This window comes from Rhinolophus sinicus, linkage group LG12, assembly GCF_036562045.2.
Source record: "Rhinolophus sinicus isolate RSC01 linkage group LG12, ASM3656204v1, whole genome shotgun sequence".
In the NCBI taxonomy this organism is placed as follows: Eukaryota; Metazoa; Chordata; class Mammalia; order Chiroptera; family Rhinolophidae; genus Rhinolophus; species Rhinolophus sinicus.
In genome coordinates, this window is record NC_133761.1 from 3,763,292 (window position 1) to 3,776,115 (window position 12,824).

At 43.1% G+C, this 12,824-nt stretch overlaps 1 long non-coding RNA gene across 1 annotated transcript in view; it reads left to right on the forward strand.

Annotated features, from left to right (window-relative positions):
• Positions 1-12,614, forward strand: part of LOC141567815 (uncharacterized) — a 115,092-nt gene extending 102,478 nt beyond the window's left edge. The window contains exons 2-3 of the long non-coding RNA XR_012490654.1: positions 8,591-8,740; positions 12,144-12,614. This is a non-coding gene — a long non-coding RNA (uncharacterized LOC141567815). The remainder of the gene's footprint in view (positions 1-8,590; positions 8,741-12,143) is intronic.
• The last annotated feature ends 210 nt before the right edge of the window (positions 12,615-12,824 follow it).

Sequence of the window (12,824 nt, forward strand, 5' to 3'; positions counted from 1 at the left end):
GATGTTCTTTCTAGGGATAGCTTTTGGCAAAAGTTAATTATCGACATAGCCAACATCTGTGGGCACAGTTCTCTGAAGGTAATTGCACAGGGGAGGAAAGAAAGGAAAAATAAAGAAAGTTGTGCCAATGAAAGGTCACATTCATTTTGACATGTGTTTTTGTGGGCTATGGTCACAGTCACAATATTTGGAAACTGCTTAGATTTTCCAGGAGGAAGCTGCCACAGGTAAAATGCTTCCTAGGATCAGATAAAAGGGAGTTTTTGATTGGCTAGTGAGACCTGAGGGTTGAGTGTAATCGGTGGACAAATTTAACAAGGCAAGGCTAATTTAGAGATAAGGAAATGCCTGTTTATCAACAACAACAAAAATATATTTGGGAGGGCAGGGGTGCTTTATAGTTTCTAAATGAGCTACACAGAAAATGCAACATTGATAAATGTTCCATGACCTTTCTCATATCAGCAAGTGCTCATATTGAAGGGGTTGGAGGAGGCAGAAAAATCCACTCTTTCTCAGCTACAGTCTCTTTCCAATCAAACATCCACCCTTGTGTACTATGTAAAGGTTATTCACGCCCAGTATACCAATGGATTTAGGGATGTCTTATTACTTGACTTTACTGAAAAGGTCCAAAACTAAATGGCATTCTCTAATGAATGCAAAACAAATAAATAACCTTTATCATTTCTCAAGGGATTATAGTTGTCCCGAGTGGGCGACCTACCTCTGAGCCCACAGCGACTGGGGTGCTGCATACTCCCATTTCCACATCGTACCCCAAACCCCAAACATCAGCCAGGAGCTACTCCTCGGATGGAGGTCTGCTTCTGGGGGTTGACGTGGGGCAGAGGTGAAAGCGAATGTGTGTTCAGTGCCTGCCACGTATCAGCAGGTGGGCAGGTAGAAGCTACGTGTGTCACGTATAGAAGCTGATGGAGCAGAACGCACACTGGCTTTGGAATTTTCGAGAACCGTTTTCAGATTTTAATTCCAATTGTGCGAACCTGTCCAGTCTAAATCTCACATAGCATCTTATTTGTTGTTGTTGTTGTTTTTGTTTTTCTCTCCAAGGTAAGTGTAAATGATGCTTGAGTCAAATTGTAGGCATGACCATTAAGCAAGATATTCATGTAAAGTGCCTCGTTCAGTGTCTGTGAAATAGCAAGCATTTGTGGCATGAGTATTATTATTATTATTATTATATTATTATTATTATTATATTATTATTATTATTATTATCTTATATACTTAGCTCTCTAAAACACAGTCCCCTTACCTGTGCAATGATGAAAAGGACCTACCTGGAGAGTTCATGTAAGAATTAGGTGACTTACAACATGTAAAGCCCCGACACAGAGTCTGGCAGACAGTAAGTGTTATGTAGGCGTTAGCTATTATCAGGGTTATAAAACCTGTGTCATGCAGGTATATTATACTCAGTTCATGGAGAAGAGAAATCAGTTGTAAGGATCAGAAACAATAACCAGGGAATAACTAAGCCCTTTCACCAGCTCTGACCTCTAAACCCCTGGGAAAAAAGAGATTCAGAGAGAATCAAAGAAACACGGGCCTGGACCATCCTGATCGTAGACAAATCCTGGAGGACACAGACCTACTCGGGGTCACCGCTGTGGAGGACTATCCACACAAATGTCCTGACCACAGTCTGATAGGAGCCGGCAAGTAGTGTTTTTAGAGGAGACACAGCACAAGAATGGGTGACTGATCTGGACCATGACCTTGAGGAGCAGCGACGTAGCCTGCCTCATTCCGTAATGTGGAGTCTGAGTTCGCCTTATTTGTAAATTAACAATTGCCATACTGACATCATCAAACAGAATTAAGGATTAGAAAGATGGCACATGACAAGCATGATACTCAGCAAGAACACTGCAAATTACAAATCATTACTGTTGTCTGTATTTTTACGTCTTGTACCCCTGACCCCTTGGTGAGGGAAATGCCCAGAGATGTGTGCAGACCTGAACACGTGTGTGAGGCTCTGACCTAGATGACAGGTCGTCTCATCCAGATTCCGCCACCTGTATCTTTTCACTTCTCTGGTATTTGCTTCTCCAATATTTTTTTTTCTTCTAATATTAAAAATGAGCCATTTATTTCCAAAATCCCTATTGGGTCTCCGCTTTGATTTTCCATCCTCTGTAATATGAGGATAATAAAGTGAATCTCACTGGATTATGGGGAATCAAACATGGGAACATGTTTTATAAGCTGTAAAGGTTATGGGACTTTATCGTGACCATTAACAACAATGAGGGCCACGATACAGTTCTTTCACGTTAAATCCCCAGCTTAGTTCAGCAGTAAATACAAATCACATTTGCACTTAAAGACCCTCATTCTCCTTGGTTTTCCATGTCAGTACCTCCCTGGACTAACTGTCTGTCTTATTGTTGGGAGCCACACTTATTTCTCTCGGGTAGAATAGTTGACAGGGCAGGAGGCGGTATGGATTCCAGGCGCACACACCTTGCACAAAAACTAGATAGGGGATCGTAAATAAGCACATTATCTTTGCAGGCCTCTCTTTGCTATTTGTAAAACAAGTGATTTTAAAAGCTCTCTACAGCTTTTATTTCCCGAACATCCGGAGCTGAGTTTTCTTGAGAGGGTGTATATATGTTTCTGTTATAAAAGATAACTATGTCATCACGTCCACATATCTTTAAAACATCTCAGGCAATTTTATTCAAAATTCAAGTCGTGGTTGAAATCAGCTGCTATTTATCGAGTGCTGTTAAGTTGCTTGACAATATGCTAAGGGATTTATGCGATGCACAACTCTCAGGACCCATGGCAAGCCTCTAGGGTAGGTGTTATTTTCTTCCCTCAATGAATGGATGAATTATTCAGCTTCAAAGGGGTCAACTGATTTTGAGTAATTTTATGCAAGTTTTAAATTACAGAACCAGGATCTAACCCAAATATTCTAACTTACCAGGTTCCTGATTTTCTAGGGTAACACACTAAATATATTTTCCTTTGACAAATTAAATACAAAGTATTGTGTTGTTCGCCATGGTCTATAAGCTCAAAGGTGACACACCTAGGGAAAGTTGTCCTGGTTCCTTGGTCGGCACCAGGAAGTGTCAAGGGCAGACACTGTTCTCCAAAAATGCCTGCCTGCCGAGTGGGAATTCGGGCCCACTTTTCCCAGCTCTTCCAAATGTACAGAGAAGTCAGAACACTGGATCTTTCCTTCTCTTTTTTAAAGAAATCTCCAATTTTAAAATGTTGGCCAAAATAAACACTGTATGTCCTTAGACAAAACATAGCCAGTGACCACAGCTGTCCGTTTGCAAATTCTGATGTAGGAACACACCTTTACTAATTCAGAGTCTTGTTTTCCTCTTTCTGTGTGGAGCCATGTGGAACATGCGTGAAATTAGTAAATGACGTAACCACGAGTGGTGGGTTACGATTGTAGAACCACTGTATTGTTTTTGCCTATTAGTCCTTTACATTTGTTCATGGGGTTTAATATTTCCACTGTCTCTGGGTGAACTTCTGGCCAGCTCCATTACTGCTATAGTCACTTCCTCAAAACAAACAAAAAGCCAAACCAAACGGCCTCCTAGGTCACGTTAAGGTATAAAATCCATGTATACACAAGAATCCAAGGCTTCACTTGGTGTCCCCTGCGTAAGCCCCTGCTTCCTTTCAGGGGGGCTACTTGAAAAGAGAGGCTCTGGATCATGTTTGGCCCCCATGGGAGAATAATTGTGATGCCTTTCAGCTTCAAAATTTGGGTTTGCTTTCTTCCTGAACCCAGCCCTTTCTAATGCTGCTCTGTTCAGCCACACCTGTGAGTTTGCTCGTGTCACTTAGACACCAGCGCTCCATGGCCACAAACTGCAGAAGGTCTCTTTAACATGACGTGGGAGGAGGTAGGGCCTCCCGCCCTCCACGGTGAGCGGGCAGCCCTCGCAGTACGGCTCTCTCCCAGAACGGGCCTCCCAGCTCTATCCCTGGAAGCCAGCTCCCCACACTGCAACACGTGTGGGAGGCTCAGGGAAGAGCATCGAGCCAACTCTCAGAACCATCATTCAAAATTGCACTTGTCTAATCCCTCATTTGGGGATCTGCCTCCAACAAAATTTTTGTACTGATTTCATCATGTGACAAACCAAGGTTGGGTTTTCTTCCCCTCAATCTGTTAATTGAGGAAAGAGAGGAAAAACCTCTCACCTGAACAGTCTAGAGAAGTAGCGTGTTTTCCAGTAGTTTCCTGTGTAGTTGCTTTATTGCTGCAGTTTTTCTTGATAGCATGTTTGTGATAATTGACGGCGTAAACTCTTTGGCAGCATTTCCCAGCTGGGCTGGCTGCCTTCTCCTCAGCCTTCCTATAGCATGTCATTTAATGTTGGCTTTAAGCAAAGTCTAAACAAAAGGTTTGGAAATGACTAAATCACAAATACGCATTTAACAAATCACTCTAAGTTAAAAATTAGAATTGTATCAAGCCTGGATGGTTGTGGAAAGCTACAGTCTTAAAAATTTGTGTGCAGAGAGACATCTGCTGACCTTGTAAAAATACAGATTCCTGGGCCTTGCCTCCTACGAGGTCTGTTTGTAAGTGTGGTGTGGGGCCCAGGAATCCCCATGGACCCTGGTGAATGGATGCACAATGCCCCTGCACGTTAGGGGACACATTTCCAGGAAAGATAAGAAGAACCACCCTCTCTTAGAGCAGATTCCTTATCCTGTCTCCTTGAAGAGCATGTGCCACTCACTCCACAAGCACAGAGGGAGCTGGACTTGATCAGACATCTTAGTTCTCAGGTCCTTGCCAATTGATAGCCATCAATTATCAGTGAAAAAAGAATCATACATTATACACGTCATCTAGGGAAAAGATGAAGCATTCCAAAACAGAGAGGACATGATTTGTACTACACAAAGTACCCATGTGAGGGAAATAAAAGAAAGTAAACTGGCGTGGTCCTGAGAACTCCAACATGGATTCAGGAGGTCAAGTTGGAAGGACTCTCGTGAACATTATGACCTGTGGATGGATGGTTACCCAACCTGCCGCAGGCCAGGTCCCAGTCAGCTCCCTAGTGTCAGACCAATTAGCTGAGTCGTCCTTCTTTGGGGGAAGGAACAAAATGGTGGCAGAGAAGCATCTCCTTCCAATTGTCAGTCACCGTCAGTGTGACACGAGTGCCCAGAGGTGCCAGACATGCACGTAGGATGGCAGCCTTCTTAGCAACTGGGTGATACCTGACATTTTCTTCCTTCCCCGTAGTGATGGCCTCTGATGCTCTGACCCTGAGAATCGCTGAGTGTTTTATCAGTGCCTCTGCTGTTTCCTTAGTGTCCATGCCAATAGGATAAGAACCATTGAGGGCTCTGGGATCCACATGAGAGGTGATGTGTCAGAGCGCTCCAAGCCACTGACCTTTCCCTCCATGGCCGTTAAAGCCTTCACCTCCATGCTGCAATTAAAGATGTGCCTTGCAAGTTTAGATAAAGGACACTGTTTTGGTTTCCAGTTTTAACACCGGCCTCTCTCCCAAGGATTCGTAGTTTGAGTTCATGGGCATGAGCTCCAGAGTCTGAGTGACAGAATTTCACATCCGGGGAATCCTGCCCCATCGTTTATTGACCAGCTCAAGGGGAGTCCTTCCTCAGGTGAAGTTTTAGTCCTGATGCACGTGTACCTCTGAACGTTTTGCTCCCCTGTGATTTCCAACATTGCTAAACACGTTGGATTTCTAGGGCGAGATCATTTACAAGTCAGCTTTGGTCCCTAGCTCTCCTCCTCAAACCAGATTGTTTTGCTTTGGAACCTACATTACAAGAGGTAGAAATGACTTAGGAGATAGATGCCTCGATGCCTCTAATAGAGTCACATTTGGCTTCCCTTATTTACCCAAAATTGAAATCACAAAATGAGAGTATAGACAGCATTTTGCCCATGCTCAGATAATAAGCTTCCGTGGGTCTGAGGAAGTCATGTCACTCTTTGCTCATGACAAGCTGATGTCACTCTCTGTGCTCCTTGGTTGCCTCCACCAACCAGCCCTGAGGATGCTGGGATTTCTGTGAGCCTCCTCCACTATGCAGATTTATGTATTTATTTATTTATTTGGGGAACAAAGGGGAGGCATGACAAATTATTTATCAATAGACTGACACTTGTTCAGGAGGGAATGTGCTTTAAGACCCCTGACGTTTCAGCTAATGGAGCCATTCGCAAATATTCTCAGGAAGGACCAAAACTGTACATGAACTCACACTTTTTTTGAGCACATACGACGTGCCAGGCATGGTGGGGATTCACTGTTGGCTGGGCCAGACTCAGACTCCATCCCCCAAGGAGGCACAGGAGCTGAGGGGCTGGGGTGGTTCTTGCCGCCCAGCACCTGCCCAGCTTTATGACCTGGGGTTCAGGTGTTCTCTGGAGCCACTCCAGCACCGGACACAGCTGAAGACTCCGATATATGAGGAGTGGGCACCACCCCCCGACCACCTCTTACCTCTGGCGTCCTCGCTGAGTTTATATTCTGAACCAACAAAGAAGACAGTTGGTCTAAGAAGCAGGCAAGTTCTAAAGGAACTTTCAAGGCAGAATTTTTTCATCTGGAGTTTTCTTGATAAATCTGCTGGGTGGGATGGTTCTGATTTAAGTGGGAAAAATACAAATTCTGTATCAGTACTTTTCTTTTTTCTTTCTCATTCTTGCCAATTTGGTAGGCAATAAAAAAGAACTAATTTTTCACATGTAAGTTATGTTTACTTTTACTAATTAAAGTGAAAATATTTTAATATTTGTATTATAAGCTTTAGCGCCATGACATTTTCAGAGTGTGTACGTATGGGTGAGGATTTCTTCCTTGTTCATTTTATTATTGAGCTATTGCTTTCCTGATTTATTAAAACCCTTAACAATATCAACTCTATATCTTTCCTATGTGCTGCAAATATATTTTTCTTAATCTGTTGTTGGTTTTAAATATTTTATTAAGTCCTTTTATGTACAATTTTATAGTTTTATTTTATCATTCTATGTACATTTTTCTTTATGATTTCCCCCATGGTATTAGCGTTAGAGAGCATTTCCCATCCTGTGGTTAAAATGACTTATTTTCCTCACAGTGCTTTTAAAAATTTATTGGTAATATTTTAAACTTGAAACTACATTAGTCAATACTTGGATTAAGTACCAAACTTTTCTCAAATAATTTACCAGTTCCCCTAGTATCATTTATTGATAAATCCATCCAATTTCTCATAGCTGAAGTCACCATCTACCATAGAAAACAATTTTAACAAACGAACACACACATACACACACTGAGGTGTTTCTGGACTTCTAATTTTGTCCCAATGTTATATTTCCATTTTGAAGCAATCTCAGATGCCTGTAGACTCATGCTTTTACTATTTGTGGATGCCTTTAAAATTGTTTCACCGTTGTTTACTGTTTGTTTTTGTGTATAGCATGAATGTATTCAAAACACGGGTGGCGGAGAGGGCTATGCATACCTCTTTGGGTAGGGTTTTCGGTCTGCTTACTAAATTAATGGCAGGGAAATTGGAAAAGGGGGTTGTTTGAGAGACATCTCCAAGTCAGTGCTAGGAGATGGTGGTAATTGGTCCATGTTGGGAGAGGGAAGATGGCGAGCGAGAGGAGTCTGAGGTTTTACCTGATGACCGGTTCTGACACTGATCAAGTTAGAGAACCGGACGCCAGGAGAGAGCTGAGACAATGGACTGGGCAGCCTCCCATTTTGCCAAGATACATAAATTAGCAACAGTCTGTCTTTTCCTAATGCCGCTCAGCTGTCAGTGTCTGGACTTCTCATCATTATTAAAGTCATAATGGTTTTAATGAAGGTGCCATCCGAACTGACACTTTGAAAATAAAGTGTGATGATGACCAAATGGGAGGCTTGGAATGACCTTAGAAAAATGCTCCAGGAAACTTGAGAGCATCCCAATTACTTAAGGGTCTCTGAGTCAGCCAGATGACTCATTCCATTCATTAGCTTAGCATTAGAAAGATGCATTTGGATTGACACCAATCAGAGCTCACAGCTCCCAGACAGCCCTGCCTAGGCCATCACCCTGCTCTCTGGAGGAAACAGACCAAAGCCTTCCATAAATCTGGCTATAAGTACTTTTCAACCAGTTAGACAAACAACATATACAGACACCAGCAAACTGTAAGTATGGTGTGATTGATCTGATTGAAAATGAATTCAAACTAATTGGTCCCCACAAGTCATAGTAAGTGAACAAGCTAGTGGTGTGTCTGGCAACATTGCAGGCACTTTTTGCTTTTCTTGCTTCTGCCAATGTTTGTAGAGAATAAACATTTATCAAGACAGTTGCCTTCTAGGTTCAAATATGCAAAATTGCTACCAGATTTCTAACTGGCTTTCATGCAAAATACACCCTTAAATGATCACGTTTTCTTGTGTGAGGGCCACACTAAATGCTATAGGAGACACAAAAAGCCCTCGTGTGCTTGGGGTGGAAATACTAAAGCCACCCTAATTGCTTTCTCCTGCACGTTTGAGTATTTGAAGCTGACTGTTTGGGTCGTCTCACTTCTTAGGTTTTGGGAAATGGAGTCACAAGCCTACTGGCCCAGGAGAGAGATGGTGAGAGCCTCTGATTCAGGCAACAGCGACAGAGAAGTCCAGTGAGTGAAGACAGAATCAGAAGCCATAACCAACAAGGCGTGTGGATGGATTCGATGTGGAAGGTGAGAGAGACCAGTGGGAGGCAGGATGCACAGGAAGACAGACAAGCTCAGGACTACCTCGTACACTCGTGGGCTGGGGAGGGGCTGGCTCCACCACGCCTGGGTTCTGTGACTCTGAGTACCCTGCCTAACCTCTCGCAGCCACCATTTCAGTCACCGGAGATCCCTACCTCAAGGGTGCTTGCGGCCAGCTGGATGCTTCCCACGTTGTATGCTCTTAACAAATATTAGTTCCGCATCTTTATACTCATATAATTTCCTTGATTCCCATGGCAACCCAGATGTCTTGGATTCCACTGCCCTGCTTTGTTCTGACAACAGCAAACCGATCTCCTGCCGCCCCTCTGCCTCATCTCAGATCCATTCCGGATACCATATTTGGAATTCCTAGCCTCAACTACCATTCCCATGTACAACTTCCTTACACAATAATTCGTGGTAGCTGACTGTTTCTTATGGATTTAAATGCTTAAGCCATTCATTTTCTGGGGTGGGGGCAGGGGGCTCTATAAAGATGTGCACAAGCGGTGTGGACAGGTGCAGCTGGGTACCATAAGCCAAGCTTGGGGCTGACCATTACACCCTAACCCACCGGGCCAACCAGGGGGTGACTTATTTAGTCTCGTGTCTACGAGAAAATCTTTTAATGAAGATGCATGAGCCTGGTACCTAGATGCTTATATTTCACCCTTTCAATTCAGGGAAAGGAAAACACACTACAAACGCACACACGTGTGTGTCCTTGCTCAAGCAAACACATTTGCACACACATTTATGGTGACCCATGATATCACCTGTATCTACCCCCAATCTGTGACCAATTCTGATCTGCTCTGTGTCCAGAGATAGCCCACATCGGATCAGACTTCATTTCCACTGTTTCCTCTGCATCCCCATTCGTCCTCTCGCATTTGGCCACTGACACTGTCCCCTCCCTGGTCTGCTGGCTCCTGATCTTGCCTCTCAAGGGTCTTTTTCCCACAGAAGAGCCAGAGTAGTATGTACATAGCCTAAGTCAATATTTGCCAATGTAAAACCCTCCAGTGGACTCTCCTGATAGGAGATGTAAATGTGCTTTACCTCCCCGGCCTTGAAAGAGTCTACACAGCATGACCCCTGCATCTCCCCAGACTTCTGCCATGTTCTCTCTCATTCAGTAAGCACTGCTGGCTTCCTTCCTCCCTCCCTCCCTTCTTTCTCTCTTTTCCCTTCCTTCCTCTTCTGTCCTCTCCCCTTCCTCCTTTCCTCCCTCCCTCCCTTCCGTCCATCCTTCCAGCATTATTGTGGGTTAATTGATATGCAAATAACTGCACACATTTAATATACATCTTGATGAGCTTGGACATGTATACACTCGTGGTACCATCACAACCAAGTTACTACACATATCCATCACATTCAAAAATTTCCTCGTGTCCATGTGTGTGTGTTGGTAAGAGCACTTAATGTGAAATCTATCCTAGTAACATATTTTAAAGTGCATGAGACCATATTGTTAACTGTACGTCCCATGTTATAAAGCAGGTCTCTAGAACTTATTCATTTTGCATAACAGAAAGTTTATACCTGTTGAGAAACAATGCCCCAGTTCCCCTCGCCCCAGCCCCTGATGACGGCCATTCTGTTCTCTGCGGCTGACTATTTTAGATACCACATATAACTGGAATCATGCCATATTTGCCCTGGTTTTTCTCTTTGTTGACCAGTCTTTGCTCTTTCTGATCTTGCAGTGTGTTTTCACATCCTGCCCTATGTTCTTACAATATTCTTCCCTGATATTTGAATGTAGCTGTATCCTCGCTGTCATGCAGACACAGCTCAAAAGTCACCACTGAACTGACATTTCTCTTATTAGTCTACCCTCTTCCCACAAAACCAGACACTCCATCGTATGTCGGTGTTATATTTTTATTATAATGTGAATCTCCTTATTTATTTATTTGGATTGATTGATTGCTGATGGGTTATCTTCTCCTTGCCACTAGCATCCAGACTGGGTATCCATGCACAGAACAACCTGTGTTCCAGCAGGAGGGACACACTCAACACTCATTTAATGAGTAAGTGGATCTCACCAGGATTGTGCAAATTCATGCTGCCAAACTGCCCAGTTTACAGATGGCCGAGTCGCCTGCTCTTGACAAAGTTGCCTTATCCTGGGGCATTGCTCCTTCCTATTCCCATCATGCTTTTCTAGGCTTTGATATTCTCCATAGTAACTTCCTCATAATACTCTGAACTCGGGAAACAGATAACAGCAGCACAGTCTGTCTCTTATACGTCTGAGAGTAACTACCAGAGCTTTAAAATGTCATGTACACATTTTATAGGCAAAAGAGAGAGGAATTGCCCAACCGTATAGGTGATGCCTCCAGGGTCCCGTTGCCTGTGGCGTCACTTACAGAAGCGTTCCTCAGTCTTCCTGTTTGTGGTCCATCTCCCAGTCCTCACATCTCCATGCCATCACAGCCTCCAGGCTGATTTTGTCACTGAGAACTTCCCTTTATCCTTTGAAGCCCCATGTGTGCACTCCACAAGGTTTTCTGAATGAAGGCAGCTGTCTCTGGGACAGTTTATCTTCGTGTTACTATAGCATTGTTATTAAAAGTGCATATTCATTCCCTAATCCTTAAAGCAGTGATTTCTTTGGGAAACTCGAAGCAAATGTAAATATTGGCAAACACTTGTCAGTTTTTGGCACTGTCTCCATCTACATTCTTCTGGTATTGCATGTAATATCACTCTATACTCCTTATAAACTGGGAATGAAATTATGGTTATGTGGGGAACTTTCCCTTAAAAACACTAGCCTAGGGTTTGTTCTAGCCACATTCAGTCTAACCCAGACTGTGTTTGTGTGTGTTTCTTTTTTTTTTTTTGCTTTTTTGTTCTTGCTTGTGGTGGTGTCTCATTGACATGCTGTTTTATGCTCAACGTTGGTAACATGCAATGAATTTAATTTTCTTTTACATTTGACTGTTTTAGAAAAATATGTTGAATTCCTTACAGCCACACCTACAATTGGATGTAAATTGCATATGCCTGTTAAAACTGAAATAAGAGGAGTGGAAGGAAAGGCAGGAAAAATATGGTGATAAAGCAGATGGTTTCAAATAAACTCTGAACGAGTTGGAGTTTGTTAAATCTAACGCTGAATTTTTAAAATTCTACACTTTATATCATTGAAATGTAGAGAAACACCCAGTTCATTTTTCTGTGATTTTTCCTTTTGTCTTGACCATAGTCCCTGCCATTTCACATTGGCAAGAGAAATGAAAGTGAAAGCACGATGCTAATTATTACTGAAATTATAGTGAATGCATTGGAAGCTGTTGAGATTCCATTACCTTCTGCACTGCATAATGAGTGTTTCCAATTTTCTGTTCATCTCTGAATTTTCCAGGCCCTGTGCTAGGCTCTGGGGGACTCAATGGAAAACCATGCACGATCCCTCTTCTGATGATATTTACAATTTCCTGGGGACACAGAGAGTGAACAGGTAATGCCCACTACGTCGATGAGAACTACAATACGGAACTCAGGAATGGATAGTACGTGGTTAACGTAGGTCCCTTGGAGGAAGTGACATGAGCTGAAAATTGAAGAAAGAGTGGGATTTAACTGGGGGGACGGGTAGAGGGGAGCGGAATGTGAGAGGATCTGGGTGGAAAGGAACCCCGTGTGCAAATGTCCGAAAAAAATGGAGATAATGTTACGTGTGAGGAAGCAAAAATGACAGAACATGGCTAGAGAATGGAAGTCGAGGGAGACTGACAAGCAATGGGCTGAATTTTCAAAAGTGAAATGGTTACTCGACATTAAAAGGGCTTGTGAGTCAGTTTAAAGAGCTGGGATTCTGTCATCTGCAAGCAATGGGAACCCCTGAAGGTTTTCAAGCTGGGGTAAGACAGGCTGCATTCCTTTGCCTCTCCAATTCTAGTCCTTGCCACGTAGAGTCAAGGGTCCTGGCTGTGTGACACAGAAGGCAGCGAAGGGGGAGTTACTTACATCTGGGCCCCAGTGTCTTCACTTGTAAAATGGGTGTTAATTCATGAAGCACTAAGACTGTCAATCAGACTGTCAA